The sequence below is a fragment of the Macaca fascicularis genome, chromosome 10, assembly GCF_037993035.2.
Source record: "Macaca fascicularis isolate 582-1 chromosome 10, T2T-MFA8v1.1".
In the NCBI taxonomy this organism is placed as follows: Eukaryota; Metazoa; Chordata; class Mammalia; order Primates; family Cercopithecidae; genus Macaca; species Macaca fascicularis.
In genome coordinates, this window is record NC_088384.1 from 49,953,076 (window position 1) to 49,966,934 (window position 13,859).

A 13,859-nucleotide genomic window follows, 5' to 3' on the forward strand; every position below is an offset into this window, starting at 1 on the left:
TTTCCTTTTGCCTATAGTCTTCAAAGGGATCCGAAATATCAGTTCTCAGATTCCCCAGAAACAGTGCAAAGATTGGGCCCATGAAATACAGCTGTAACACAGTGACTGGAAGTCCCACATCACAATGCAGTTTCTCAGAAAGCTTCCTTCTAGTTTTTATCTGAGGATAATTTCTTTTTCACCATTGCCCTCTATCGGCCCCCAAATATCCCTTTGCCAATTCCATAAGAAGGGTCCTAGCAATCGGTTTCTTGAGGGGAAAGCTGTATCTATATGAGGTGAATTCAGAGATCATAAAGCAGTTTCTCAGAAAGCTTCTTTGTAGTTTTTATCAGAGGATAATTTCCTTTCCACCATAGCCCTCCATGGGCCTCCCAATATCCCTTTGCAAATTCCACAAAAAGAGTCTTAGCAACCAGCTTCTTGAGGGGAAAGCTGTATTTCTGTGAGATGAATTCACAGATCACAAAGAAGTTTCTCCAAAAGCTACTATCTCATTTTCATCGGAGGATGTTTCCTTTGGACCTATAGTCTTCAAAGGCATCCGAAATACCAGTTCTCAGATTCCACAGAAACAGGGCTAGGAAACGTCTCCATGAGATACAGCTGTAACTCAGTGAGTGGAAGTCACACAACACAAAGCAGTTTCTCAGAAAGCTTCTTTCCAGTTTTTATCTGAGGATATTTTCATATTCACCCTAGCCCTCCAGGGGCATGGAAATATCCCTTTGCCAATTCCATAAGATGAGTCTTAGCAAAAGGTTTCTTGAGGGGAAAGCTGTATCTCTGTGTCGTGAATTCACAGATCACAAGGAAGTTTCTCAGAAAGCTTCTTTCTCATTTTTATCAGAGTATATTTCCTTTGGCCCAATAGTCTTCAAAGGGATCCGAAATATCAGTTCTCAAATTCCTCAGAAACAGATGTAGGAAACGGGTCTATGAAATACAGCTGTAACTCTGTGAGTGGAAGTCTCACATCACAAAGCAGTTTCTCAGAAAGCTTATTTCCAGTTTTTATCTGAGGATATTTTCTTTTTCACCATAGCCCTCCATCTGCCTCCAAATATCCCTTTGCAAATTCCATAAAAAGAGTCTTAGTAAACGGTTTCTTGAGGAGAACGCTGTATTTCTGTGAGATGAATTCACAGATCACAAAGCAGTTTCTCAGAAAGCTTCTTCCCAGTTTTTATCTGAGGATATTTTCTTTTTCATCATAGCCCTGTATGGGCCTCCTAATATCCCTTCACAAATTTTACAAGAAGAGTCTTAGCGAACAGCTTCTTGAGGGAAAGTCTGTGTCTCTGTGAGATGAATTCACAGAACACAAAGAAATTTCTGAGAAAGCTTCTTTCTCATTTTTATCAGAGGATATTTCTTTTGGCCCTATACACTTCAAAGCGATCCGAATTATCAGTACTCAGATTCCACAGAAACAGGTGTAGCAAAAGGCTCCCTGAAATAGAGTTGTAACTCTGAGAGTGGAAGTCACTCATCACAAAGCAGCTCCTCAGAAAGCTTCTTTCCAGTTTTTATCTGAGGATATTCTTTTTTTCACCATAGCCCTCTATAGGCCTCCAAAAATACCTTTGAAAATTCCACAAGAAGAGTCTTAGTGAACGGCTTCTTAAGGGGAAAGCTGTACCACTGTGAGATGAATTCACAGATCACAGAGAAGTTTCTCAGAAAGCTTCTTTCTCATTTTTATCGTAGGATATTTCCTTTACTCCCATACTCTTCTAAGGGATCCGAAATATCAGTTCTCAGATTACACAGAAACAGGTCTAACGAAAGTCTCCTTGTAATAGAGATGTAACTCTGAGAATGGAAGTCACACATCATCAAGCAGTTTCTCAGAAAGCTTCTTTCCACTTTTCATCTGAGGATATTTTCTTTTCACCGAAACCCTCCAGGGGCTTCAAAATATCACTTTTCAAATTGCACAAGAACATTCTTACTGTACGGCTTATTAAAGGGAAAGCTATAACACTGTGTGATGAATTCACAAATCACAAGGAAATTTCTCAGACAGCTTCTTTCTCGTTTTTATCGAAGGATAGTTCCTCTGGGTCTATAGTCTTCAAAGGGTTCCGAAATATCAGTTCTCAGATTCCAGAGAAACACGGCAAGCAAACGGCTCCATGAAATACAGCTTGAACTCAGTGAGTGTAACTCACTCATCCCAAAGCAGTTTCTAAGAAAGCTTCTTTCCAGTTTTTATTGTAGGATATTTTCTTTTTCACCATAGCCTTCCTTGGACTTCCAAATACCACTTTGCAAATTCCAGAAGAAGAGTCTTAGCAAACAGCTTCTTCAGGGGAAAGCTCTTTCTGTGAGATAAATTCACAGATTGCAAAGAAGTTTCTCAGAAAGCTTCTTTCTCATTTTTATCTGAGGATATTTCCTTTGGCCCTATAGTCTTCAAAGATATCCGAAATATTAGTTGTCAGATCCAACATAAACAGGGCTAGCAAAAGGCTCCTTGAAATACTGCTGTAACTCTGAGAGTGGAAGTTGCACATCACAAACCAGTTTTTCAGAAAGCTTCTTTCCAGTTTTTATCTGAGGATATTTTCTGTTTCACCATATCCCACTACGGGCCTCCAATTATTCCTTTGCAAATTCCACAAGAAGAGTGTTAGAGAACGGCTTCTGGAGGGGAAAGCTGTATCGCTGTGAGATGAATTCAGAGATCACAAAGAAGATTCTCAGAAAGCTTCTTTCTCATTTTCATCAGAGGATATTTTCTTTGGCCCTGTAGTCGACAAAGGGATCCAAAATATCAGTTCTCAGATCCAGAGAAACAGGGCTAGCAAAAGGGCCCTTGAAATACAGCTGTAACTCTGTGAGTGGATGTCACACATCACAAAGTAGTTTTTCAGAAAGCTTCTTTCCAGTTTTTATCTGAAGATATTTTCTTTTTCACCATATCCTTCCATGGGTTTACAAATATCACTTTTCAAATTCCACAGGAAGAGTCTTAACATACGGCTTCTTGAGAGGAAAGCTGTAACTCTGTGTGATGAATTCACAGATTACAAAGAAGTTTCTCAGAAAGCTTCTTTCTCATTTTTATCAGAGGATACGTCCTTTGGCCCTATGGTCTTCAAAGGGATCCGAAATAACAGTTCTGAGATTCCACATTAACAGGTCTAGCAAGCGGCTGAAGAAAATACAGCTGCAACTCAGTGAGTGGAAGTCACACATCCCAAAGCAATTTCAGAAAGCTTCTTACCAGTTTTTATTTGAAGGTATTTTCTTTTTCACCATAGCAGTCCAAGGCCTTCCAAATATCAATTTGCAAATTCCACAAGAAGAGACTTACCGAACGGCTTATTGAAGGGGAAGATGTAACTCTGTTTGATGAATGCACAAAACACAAAGATGTTTCTCAGAAAGATTCTTTCTCGTTTTTATCGGAGGATATTTCCTTTGGGCCTATAGTCTTCAGAGGGTTCCGTAATATCAGTTATCAGATTCAATAGAAACTGTGAAATCCTGCTATAACTCAGTGAGTGGAAATCACACATTGTAAAGCAGTTTCTCAGAAAGCTTCTTTCCAGTTTTTATCTGAGGATATTTTATTTTTCACCGTAGTCCTCCATGGGCTTCCAAATATAATTTTGCAAATTCTACAAGAAGAGTCTTAGGGAACGGCTTCTTGAGGGGAAAGCTGTATTTCTGTGAGATAAATTCACAGATCACAAAGAGGTTTCTCAGAAAGCTTCTTTCTCATTTTTATCAGAGGATATTTCCTTTGACCCTATAGTCTTCAAGGGCATCCGAAATATCTGTTCTCAGATTCCAGAGAAACAGGGCAAGGAAATGGGTCCATGAAATACAGTTGTAACTCAGTGAGTGAAAGTCACACATCACTGAGCAGTTTTTCAGAAAGCTTCTTCCCAGTTTTATCTGAGGATATTTTCTTTTTCACCATAGCCCTCCATGGGCTTTCAAATATCACTTTGCAAATTAGACAAACACAGTCCTAGCACAAGGCTTCTTGAGGGTAAAGCTGTAACTCACGGTGATTAATTCACAGATCAAAAAAAATTTTCTCAGAAAATTTCCTTCGCATTTTTATCGTAGGATATTTCTTTTGGCCCTATAGTCTTCAAAGGAATCCGAAATATCAATTCTCAGATTCCAAAGAAACAGGGCTAGCAAACGGCTCCACGAAATACTGCTGTAACTCAGTCAGTGGAAGTCACACATCACAAAGCAGTTTCTCAGAAAGCTTCTTTCCAGTTTTTATCTGAGGATATATTCTTTTTCACCATAGCCCTCCATGGGCTTAAAAATATCACGTTGCAAATTCCACAAGAACAGTCTTAGCGAATGGCTTCTTGAGAAAAAGGCTGTAACTCTGTGAGATGAATTCACAGATCACAAAGTAGTTTCTCAGACAGCGTCTTTCTCATTTTTATTGAAGGATACTTCCTTTGGCCCTATTGTCTTCAAAGGGATCTGAAATATCAGTTCTGAGATTCCAAAGAAACAGGGCCAGCAAACAGCTCCATGAAATACAGCTGTAACTCAGTTACTGAAAGTCACACATCACAAAGCAGTTTCTCACAGAGCTTCTTTCCAGTATTTATCAGAGTATATTTTCTTTTTCACCATAGCCCTCCATGGGCTTCCAAATATCACTTTGGAAATTCCTCAAAAAGAGTTTTAGCGAATGTCTTTTTGATGGGGAAGCTGTAACTCTGTGTGATGAAATCATAGATCACAAAAAAGTTTCTCAGAAAGATTCTTTCTCATTTTTATCAGAGGATATTTCCTTTGGACCTAAAGACTTCAAAGGGATCCGAAGTGTCAGTTCTCTGATTCCACAGAAACAGGGCTAGCAACCGGCTCCATGAAATACAACTGTAAACCTTTGAGTGGAAGTCACACATCACAAAGCATTTTCTCAGAAAATTTCTTTCCATTTCTTTTCTGAGGATATTTTCTTTTTCACCATAGCCCTCCATGGGCTTCCAAATATCACTTTTCAAATTACACAAGAACAGTCTTATAAACTGCTTTTTGTGGGGGAAAGCTGTATCTCTCTGAGATATATTCAGTGATCACAAAAGAGTTTCTCAGAAAGCTTCTTTCTCATTTTTGTCGAAGGACAATTACTTTGGCCCTATATTCTACAAAGGGATCCGAAATATCAGATCTCAGATTCCACAGAAACAGGGCATGCAGATGGCTGCATTAAATACAGCTGTAACTCAGTGAGTGGAAGTCACACATCACAAAGCAGTTTCTCAGAAAGCTTCTTTCCAGTTTTCATCTAAGGATATTTTCTTTTTCACCATAGCCCTCCATTGGCTTCCAAATATCAATGGAAAATTCCAGAAGAACAGTCTTAGGAAATGGCTTCTTAGGTGGAATAATGTATCTCTTTGAGATGTATTCAAATATAACAAAGAAGTTTCTCAGAAAGCTTCTTTATCATTTTCACGGGAGGATATTTCGTTTGGCCCTATAGTCTTCAAATGGATCTGAAATATCAGTTCTCAGATTCCACAGAAACAGGGCTAGCAAACGACTCCACTAAATACATATGTAACTCAGTGAGCAGAAGTCAAACATCAGAAAGCAGTTTCTCGGAAAGCTTCTTTCCAGTTTTTTCCTCAGGATATTTTCTTTTTCACCATAGCCCTCCATGGGCTTCCAAATATCACTTTGCAAATTCCACAAGAAGAGTCTTAGCGAACGGCTTCTTCAGAGGAAAGCTGTAACTCTGTGTGAGGAATTTACAAATTACAAAGGAGCATCTCAGAAAGCTTCTTTCTTATTTTTATCAGAGGATTTTTCCTTTAGCCCTATTGTCTTCAAAGGGATGCAAAATATCAGTTCTTAGATTCCACAGAGACAGCGCTAACAAACAGCTCCACAAAATACAGCTGTAAGTCAATGAGTGGGAGACAGATCACAAAGCAGTTTCTCAGAAAGCTTCTTTCAATTTTTATCTCAGGATATTTTCTTTTTCACAATAGCCCTTTATGGGCTTCCAAATATCACTTTGCAAATTCCAGAAGAACAGTCTTAGCAAACGGCTTCTTGAGGGGAAAATTGTAACTCTGTGTGATGAATTCAGAGATCAAAAAGGAGTTTCTCAGAAAGCTTCTTTCTCAATTTTATCGGAGGATATTTCCTTTGGCCCTAGAGTCTTCAAAGGGAAACAAAATATCAGTTCTCAGTTTCCACAGAAACAGGACTAGCAAACGGCTCCATGAAATACAGATGTAACTCAGTGACTGAAAGTCGAACATCACAAAGCAGTTTCTCAGAAATCTTCTTTCCAGTTTTTATCTGAGGATATTTTCTTTTTCACCTTAGCCCTCCATGGGCTTCCATATATGACTTTGCAATTTCCACAAGAACAATTTTAGCGAACTGCTTCATGAGAAGAAAGCTGTAAGTCTGTGTGATGAATTCACAGATCACAAAAGAATTTCTCAGAAAGCTTCTTTTTCATTTTTATCCGAGGATATATCCTTTGGCCCTATAATTTTCAAAGGGAACGGAAAAACCAGTTCTCAGATTCCACAGAAACAGGGCTAGCACACTTCTCCACGAAATACAGGTGTAACGCAGTGAGTGGAATTCACACATCACAAAGCAGTTTCTCAAGAAGCTTCCTTCCAATTTTTATCTGAGGATATTTTCTTTTTCACCACATCCCTCCATGGGCTTCCAAATATCACTTTGCAAATTCCACAAGAACAGTCTTAGTGAATGGCTTCTTGAGGGGAAAGCTGTATCTCTGTGAGATGAATACACAGACCACAAAGAAGTTTCTCATAAAGCTTCTTTCTCATTTTTATCAGAGCTTATTTTCTTTGGCCCTAGAGTCTTCAAATGGATCCGAAATATCAATTCTCAGATTCCACAGAAACGGGGCAACCAAGTGACTCCACTAAATACATATGTAACTCAGTGAGTGGAAGTCAAACATCACAAAGCAGTTTCTCAGAAAGCTTCTTTCCAGTTTTTATCTAAGGATATTTTCTTTTTCACCATTGCCCTCCATGGGCTTCCAAATATCACTTTGCAAATTAAATAAGAACAATCTTAGCGAACGGCTTCTTGAAGTTAAAGCTGTAAGTCTGAGTGATGAATTCACAGATGACAAAGAAGTTTCTCCAAAAGCTTCTTTCTCAGTTTTATCGGAAGATATTACCTTTGGCCCTATAGTCTTAAAAGTATCCGAAATAACAGTTCTGAGATTTCAGAAAAACAGGTCTAGCAAATGGCTCCATGAAATACAGCTGTAACTCAGTGAGTGGAAGTCACACATCACAAAGCAGTTTCTCAGAAAGCTTCTTTCCAGTTTTTATCTGAAGATATTTTCTTTTTCATCGTAGGCCTCCATGGGCTTCCAAATATCACTTTGCAAATTTCACTAGTACAGTCTTAGCGAATGGCTTCTTGAGGGCAAAGCTGTAACTCTGTGTGATGAATTCACAGATCACAAAGAAGTTTCTCAGAAAGCCTCTTTCCCTTTTTTATTGGAGGATATTTCCTTTCGTCCTATAGTCTTCAAAGAGATCCGAAAATACAGTTCTCAGATTCCACAGAAGCAGGGCTAGCAAAGGGCTCCATGAAATAGAGATGTAACTCAGTGAGTGAAGTCTCACATCGCAAAGCAGTTTCTCAGAAAGCTTCTTTCCAATTTTTATCTGACGATATTTTCTTTTTCACCATAGGCCTCCATGGACTTCCAGATATGAATTCCAAATTCCACAAGAACAGTCTTAGGAAATGGCTTCGTAGGTGGATGCTGTATCTCTGTGAGATGTATTTAAATATAACAAAGAAGTCTCAGAAAGCTTCTTTCTCATTTTTATTGGGGGATATTTCCTTTGGGCCTGTAGTCTTCAAGTGAATCTGAAATATCAGTTCTCACATTCCACAGAAACAGGGCTAGCAAACGGCTCCATGAAACACATATATAACTCAGTGAGTGGAAGTCACACATCCCAAAGCACTCTCTCAGAAAGTTTCTTTCCAGTTTTTATTTGAAGATATTTTCTTTTTCACCATAGCCCTCCATGGGCTTCCAAATATCACTTTGCAAATTACACAAGAACAATCTTAGCAAACAATTTCTGAAGGGAAAGCTGTAAGTATGTGTGATGAATTCACAGATCACAAAGAAATTTCCCAGAAAACTTCTTTCTCATTTTTATCGGAGGATATTTCCTTTGGCCCTATAGTCTTCAAAGGGATCCATTAAAACCGTTCTCAGATTCCACAGAAACAGGGCTAGCAAATCGCTCCATGAAATACAGTTGTAACTCAGTGAGTGGAAGTCACACATCACAAAGCCGTTTCTCAGAAAGCTTCTTTCCAGATTTTATCTCAGGATATTTTATTTTTCACCATAGGCCTCCAGGGGCTTCCAATATCACTTTGCAAATTCCACAAGAACAGTCTCAGCAAACGGCTTCTGGAAGGGAAAGCTGTAACTCTGTGTGATGAATTCTCAGATCACAAAGACGTTTCTCAGAAAGCTTCTTTCTCATTTTTATCAGAGGATATTTCCTTTGGCCCTATAGTCTTCAAAGGGATCCGAAAAATCAGTTCTCATATTACACAGTAGAAGGGGTAGCAAAACGCTCCGTGAAATACAGCTGTAACTCAGTGAGTGGAAGTCACACATCACAAAACAGTTTCTCAGAAAGCTTCTTTCCAGTTTTTATCTAAGGATATTTTCTTTTTCACCATAGCCCTCCATGGGCTCCAAATATCACTTTGCAAATTACACAAGAAGAGTCTTAGCGAACGGCTTCTGAAGGGAAAGCTGTAAGTATGTATGATGAATTCACAGATCACAAAGAAATTTCTCAGAAAACTTCTTTCTCATTTTTATCGGAGGATATTTCCTTTGTCCCTATAGTCTTCAATGGGATCCGATAAAACAGTTCTCAGATTCCACAGAAACAGGGCTAGCAAATCGCTCCATGAAATACAGTTGTAACTCAGTGAGTGGAAGTCACACATCACAAAGCCGTTTCTCAGAAAGCTTCTTTCCAGTTTTTATCTCAGGATATTTTATTTTTCACCATATGCCTCCAGGGGCTTCCAGTATCACTTTGCAAATTCCACAAGAACAGTCTTAGCAAACGGCTTTTGTAGGGGAAAGCTGTAACTCTGTGTGATGAATTCTCAGATCACAAAGACATTTCTTGGAAAGCTTCTTTCTCATTTTTATCAGAGGATATTTCCTTTGACCCTATAGTCTTGAAAGGGATCCGAAAAATCTGTTCTCATATTACACAGTAGAACGGCTAGTAAACCGCTCCATGAAATACAGCTGTAACTCAGTGAGTGGAGGTCACACATCACAAAGCTGTCTCTCAGAAAGCTTCTTTCCAGTTTTTATCTGAGGATATTTTCTTTTTCACCAGTGCCCTCCATGGGCTTCCAAATATCACTTTGCAAATTCCACAAGAACAGTCTTAGCGAACGGCTTCTTGAGGGAAAAGCTGTAACTCTGTGTGATGAATTCACAGATCACAAAGAAGTTTCTCAGAAAGCTTCTTTCTCTTTTTTATCGTAGGATATTTCCTTTGGCCCTATAGTCTTCTAAGGAATCCGAAATATGAGTTCTGAGACTCCACAGAAACAGGGCTAGCAAACATCTACATGAATAACTGCTGTAACTCAGTGAGTGGAAGTCACACACCACAAAACAGTTTCTCAGAAAGCTTCTTTCCAGTTTTTATCTGAGGATATTTTCTTTTTCACCATCGCAGTCCTTGAGCTTCCAAATATAACTTTGCAAATTCCACCAGAACAGTCTTAGGAAACTGCTTATTTAGGGGAAAGCTGTATCTCTGTGAGATGAATTCACATATCACAAAGAAGTTTCTCGGAAAGGTTTTTTCTAGTTTTTATTTGAGGAGATTTCCTTTGTGACCATAAGTTTCATTGCTCTAAGAAACGTTCCAATGCAGACTTCTAGAAAAGAGTGTTATCAAACCGATCAATGAAAAGGAGAGTGCAACTCTGTGAATTGCATTCACAGGTCACAATGCAATATCTCAGAACGTTTCTTTCCAGTTTTTATCTGAGGATATTTTCTTTTTCACCGTAGCCCTCCGTTGGCTTCCAAATATCACTTTGCAAATTCCACAAGAACAGTCTTAGCGAACGGAGTCTTGAGGTTAAAGGTGCAACTGTATGAGATGAATTTCCAGATCACAAAGAAGTTTCTCAGTAAGCTACTTTCTAGTTTTCATTTGAGGATATTTCCTTTGTCACCATAAGCTTCATTACACTAAGAATTATCCCATTGCAGATTTCAAGACAAATGTGTTAGCACCCTGATCTCTGAAGAAAAAATTGTAAGTCCATGAGTTGCATTCGCACATCTCAATGCAGGTTCTCAGAACGCTTCTTTCCAGTTTTTATCTGAGGATATTTCCTTTTTTACCATAGCCCTCATTCAACTCCCAAATATCACTGCAGTATCCACGAAAAGAGTGTGAGCCAACTGCTTCTTGAAGACAAAGATGTAACTTGGTTAGATGAATTCACATATCACAGAGAAGTTTCTCAGAAAGCTACTTTCACATTTTTATTTGAGTATATTTCCTTTGTCACCATAAGCTTCACTGCGCTAAGAAATATCCCAATGCAGATTTCTACAGAAGAGTGTTAACAAACGGATCAATGAAAAGGAAAGTCTAACTCTGTGACTTGCATTCACAGGTCACAATGCAGTTTCTCAGAACGCTTCTTTGGAGTTTTTATCTGAGTATATATTCTTTTTCACCATAGACCTCCATGGGCTTCAAAATATCACTTTGCAAATTCCACAGGAAGAGTCTTGTCGAACGGCTTCTTGAGGGAAAAGATGTAACTCTGTGAGAGGAATTCACAGACCACAGAGAAGTTTCTCAGAAGGTTCTTTCTCATTTTTATCGAAGGATATTTCCTTTGCTCCTATAGCCTTCAAAGGGATCCGCAATGTCGGTTATCAGATTCCACAAAAACAGGGCTAGCAAACGTCTTCATGAAATACAGGTTTAACTCAGGGAGTTGAATTCACACATCACAAATCAGTTTCTCAGAAAGCTGCTTTCTTGTTTGAGCTAAGGTTATTTGGGGTCTCGGAGCGCCACCTGTGTCTTATTGCTGATTCTGCGAAAATACTGTTAGCAAGCTTCTGAATGAAAACAATGATGAAACTCTGGGAGCTGAATTCACCCACATCAGAGGTTTCTGAGAAGGCTTCTCTGCAGATTTGTCTGAAGATATTTCATTATTCACCATGGGATTCAACGATATCCAAGATATCACTTCTGAGATTCCACAAAATCAGTGCTAGCAAACTGCTCCATGAAAAAGTGGCGTAACAGTGTGAAATGAATTCACACATCACAAAGCAGTTTCTCAGTAAGCTTCATTCCGGTTTTTCTCAGACGATACTTCCTTTGTCCTTATCCTCTTCAATTTCATCCGAAATATCAGGTTTCAGAATCGACAAAAACAATGGTAGCAAACGATTGCACGAAATAGTGGTGTAACTCAGTGAGAGGAAGTTACATATCAGAAAGCAATTTCTCAGAATGATTTCCTCACGTTTTTGTCTGAGGTTATTTTCTTTGTCACTGTATGCTGCATAGTGTAAAGTAGTATCCCATTGTAGAATTCACGAAAACTGTGTTAGCAACCTGATTTCTGAAGAGAAAACTGTAATTCCGTGGGTTGCATTCACATAGTGCAATGCAGTTTCTCAGAATGCTTCTTTCCAATTTTTATATGAGGATATTTCCTTTTTCACCCTAGCCCTCAATGAGCTCCCAAATATCACTTTGTAGAATCCATGAAAACAGTGTTAGCAATCTGCTATAAGAAGAGGAATGTGAAACTCTGTTTAATGAATTTACACATCAGAAAGCAATTTCTGAGAAAGCTTCTTTGTATTTAGTATCAGGGGATATTTCCTTTTTCACCATAGCCCTCAATGAGCTCCCAAATATCACTTTGAAGAATTCACGGAAACGGTGTGTGCAAACTACTTCATGAAGACAAAGATGTAACTCGGTGAGATTAATTCAAACATCACAAGGAAGTTTCTCAGAAAGCTACTTTCTAGTTTTTATTTGAGGATATTTCCTTTGTCACCGTAAGCTTCATAGCGCTAAGAAATATCCCAATGCAGATTTCTACAAAAGAATGTTAGCAAACGGGTCATCGAAAAGGAAAGTGTAACCCCGTGAATTCAATTCATAGGTCACAATGTAGTTTCTCAGGACACTTCTTTCCAGTTTTTATCTGAGGATATATTCTTTTTCACCGAAGACCTCCATGGGATTCAAAATATCTCTTGCAAATTCTACAGGAACTGTCTTAGCGAATGGCTTCTTGAGGGGAAAGGTGTAACTCTGTGAGATGAATTCACAGATCGCAAATAAGTTTCTCAGAAAGGTACTTTCTAATTTTTATGTGAGGATATTTCCTTTTTCACCGTAAGCTTTATTGCGGAAAGAAGTATCTCATTGCATATTTCAAGAAAACTGTGTTTGCAAACTGATCTCTGAAGAGAAAAGTGTAAGTCTGTGTGTTGCATTTACACATCCTAATGCGGGTTCTCAGATCGCTTCTTTCCAGTTTTTATCTGAGGATATTTCCTTTTTCACCATTGCGCTCAAGAAGCTTCCAAATATCACTTTTTGGAATCCATGAAAACAGTGTTAGCACACTAGTTCGTGAAGACAAAGATGTAGCTCGGTGAGATGAACTCACATATCACAAAGAAGTTTCTCAGTAAGCTAGTTTCTAGTTTTTATTTGAAGATATCTCATTTGTCTCCATAAGCTACAGTGCACTGAGAAACATCCCAATGCAAATTTCTACTAAAGAGTGTTAGCAAATGGATCACTGAAAAGGAAAGTGTAACTCTGTAAGTTGCATTCACAGGTCACAAGGCAGTTTCTCGGAATGCTCCTTTCCAGTTTTTATCTGAGGATATATTCTTTTTCACCATAGCCCTCCATGGGCTTCCAAATATCACTTTGCAAATTCCACAAGAACAGTCTGAGCGAATGGCTTCTTGAGGGGAAAGGTGTAAATCTGTGTGATGAATTCACAGATCACAAAGAAGTTTTTCAGAAAGCTATTTTCTAGATTTTATTTGAGAAAATTTCCCTAGACACTGTAAGCTTCATTGCACTAAGAAGTATCTCAATGCAGATTTCAAGGAAACTGTGTTAGCAAACTGATCTCTGAAAAGAAAAGTGTAACTCTGTGAGTTGCATTCACACATCCCAATGCGGGTACTCAGAATGCTTCTTTCCAGTTTTTATCTGAGGATATTTCGTTTTTCACCATAGCCCTCAAAGAGCTCCCAAATATCACTTTGCTGAATCCACGAAAACAGTGTTAGCAAACTGCTTCGTGAAGAGAAACATGTAAATCGGTGAGATGAATTGACATAACACAAAGAATTTTCTCAGAAAGCTACTTTCTAGTTTTTATTTGAGGATATTTCCTTTGTCACCGTAAGCTTCCTTGCACTAAGAAGCATGCATTGCAGATTTCAAGAAAACTGTGTTAGCAAACAGATCTCTCAAGAGAAAACTGTAACTCTGTGAGTTGCATTCACACATCCCAATGCAGGTTCTCAGAATGCTTTTTTCCAGTTTTTATCTGAGGATATTTCCTTTTTCACCATAGCCCTCAATGAGCTCCCAAATATCATTTTGCAGAATCCACGAAAAGAGTGTTAGCAAACTGTTTCATGAAGGCAAAGATGTACTTCGGTGAGATTAATTGACATATCACAAAGAATTTTTTCATGAAAGCTACTTTCGAGTTTTTCTTTGAGGATATTTGCTTTGTCACCATAAGCC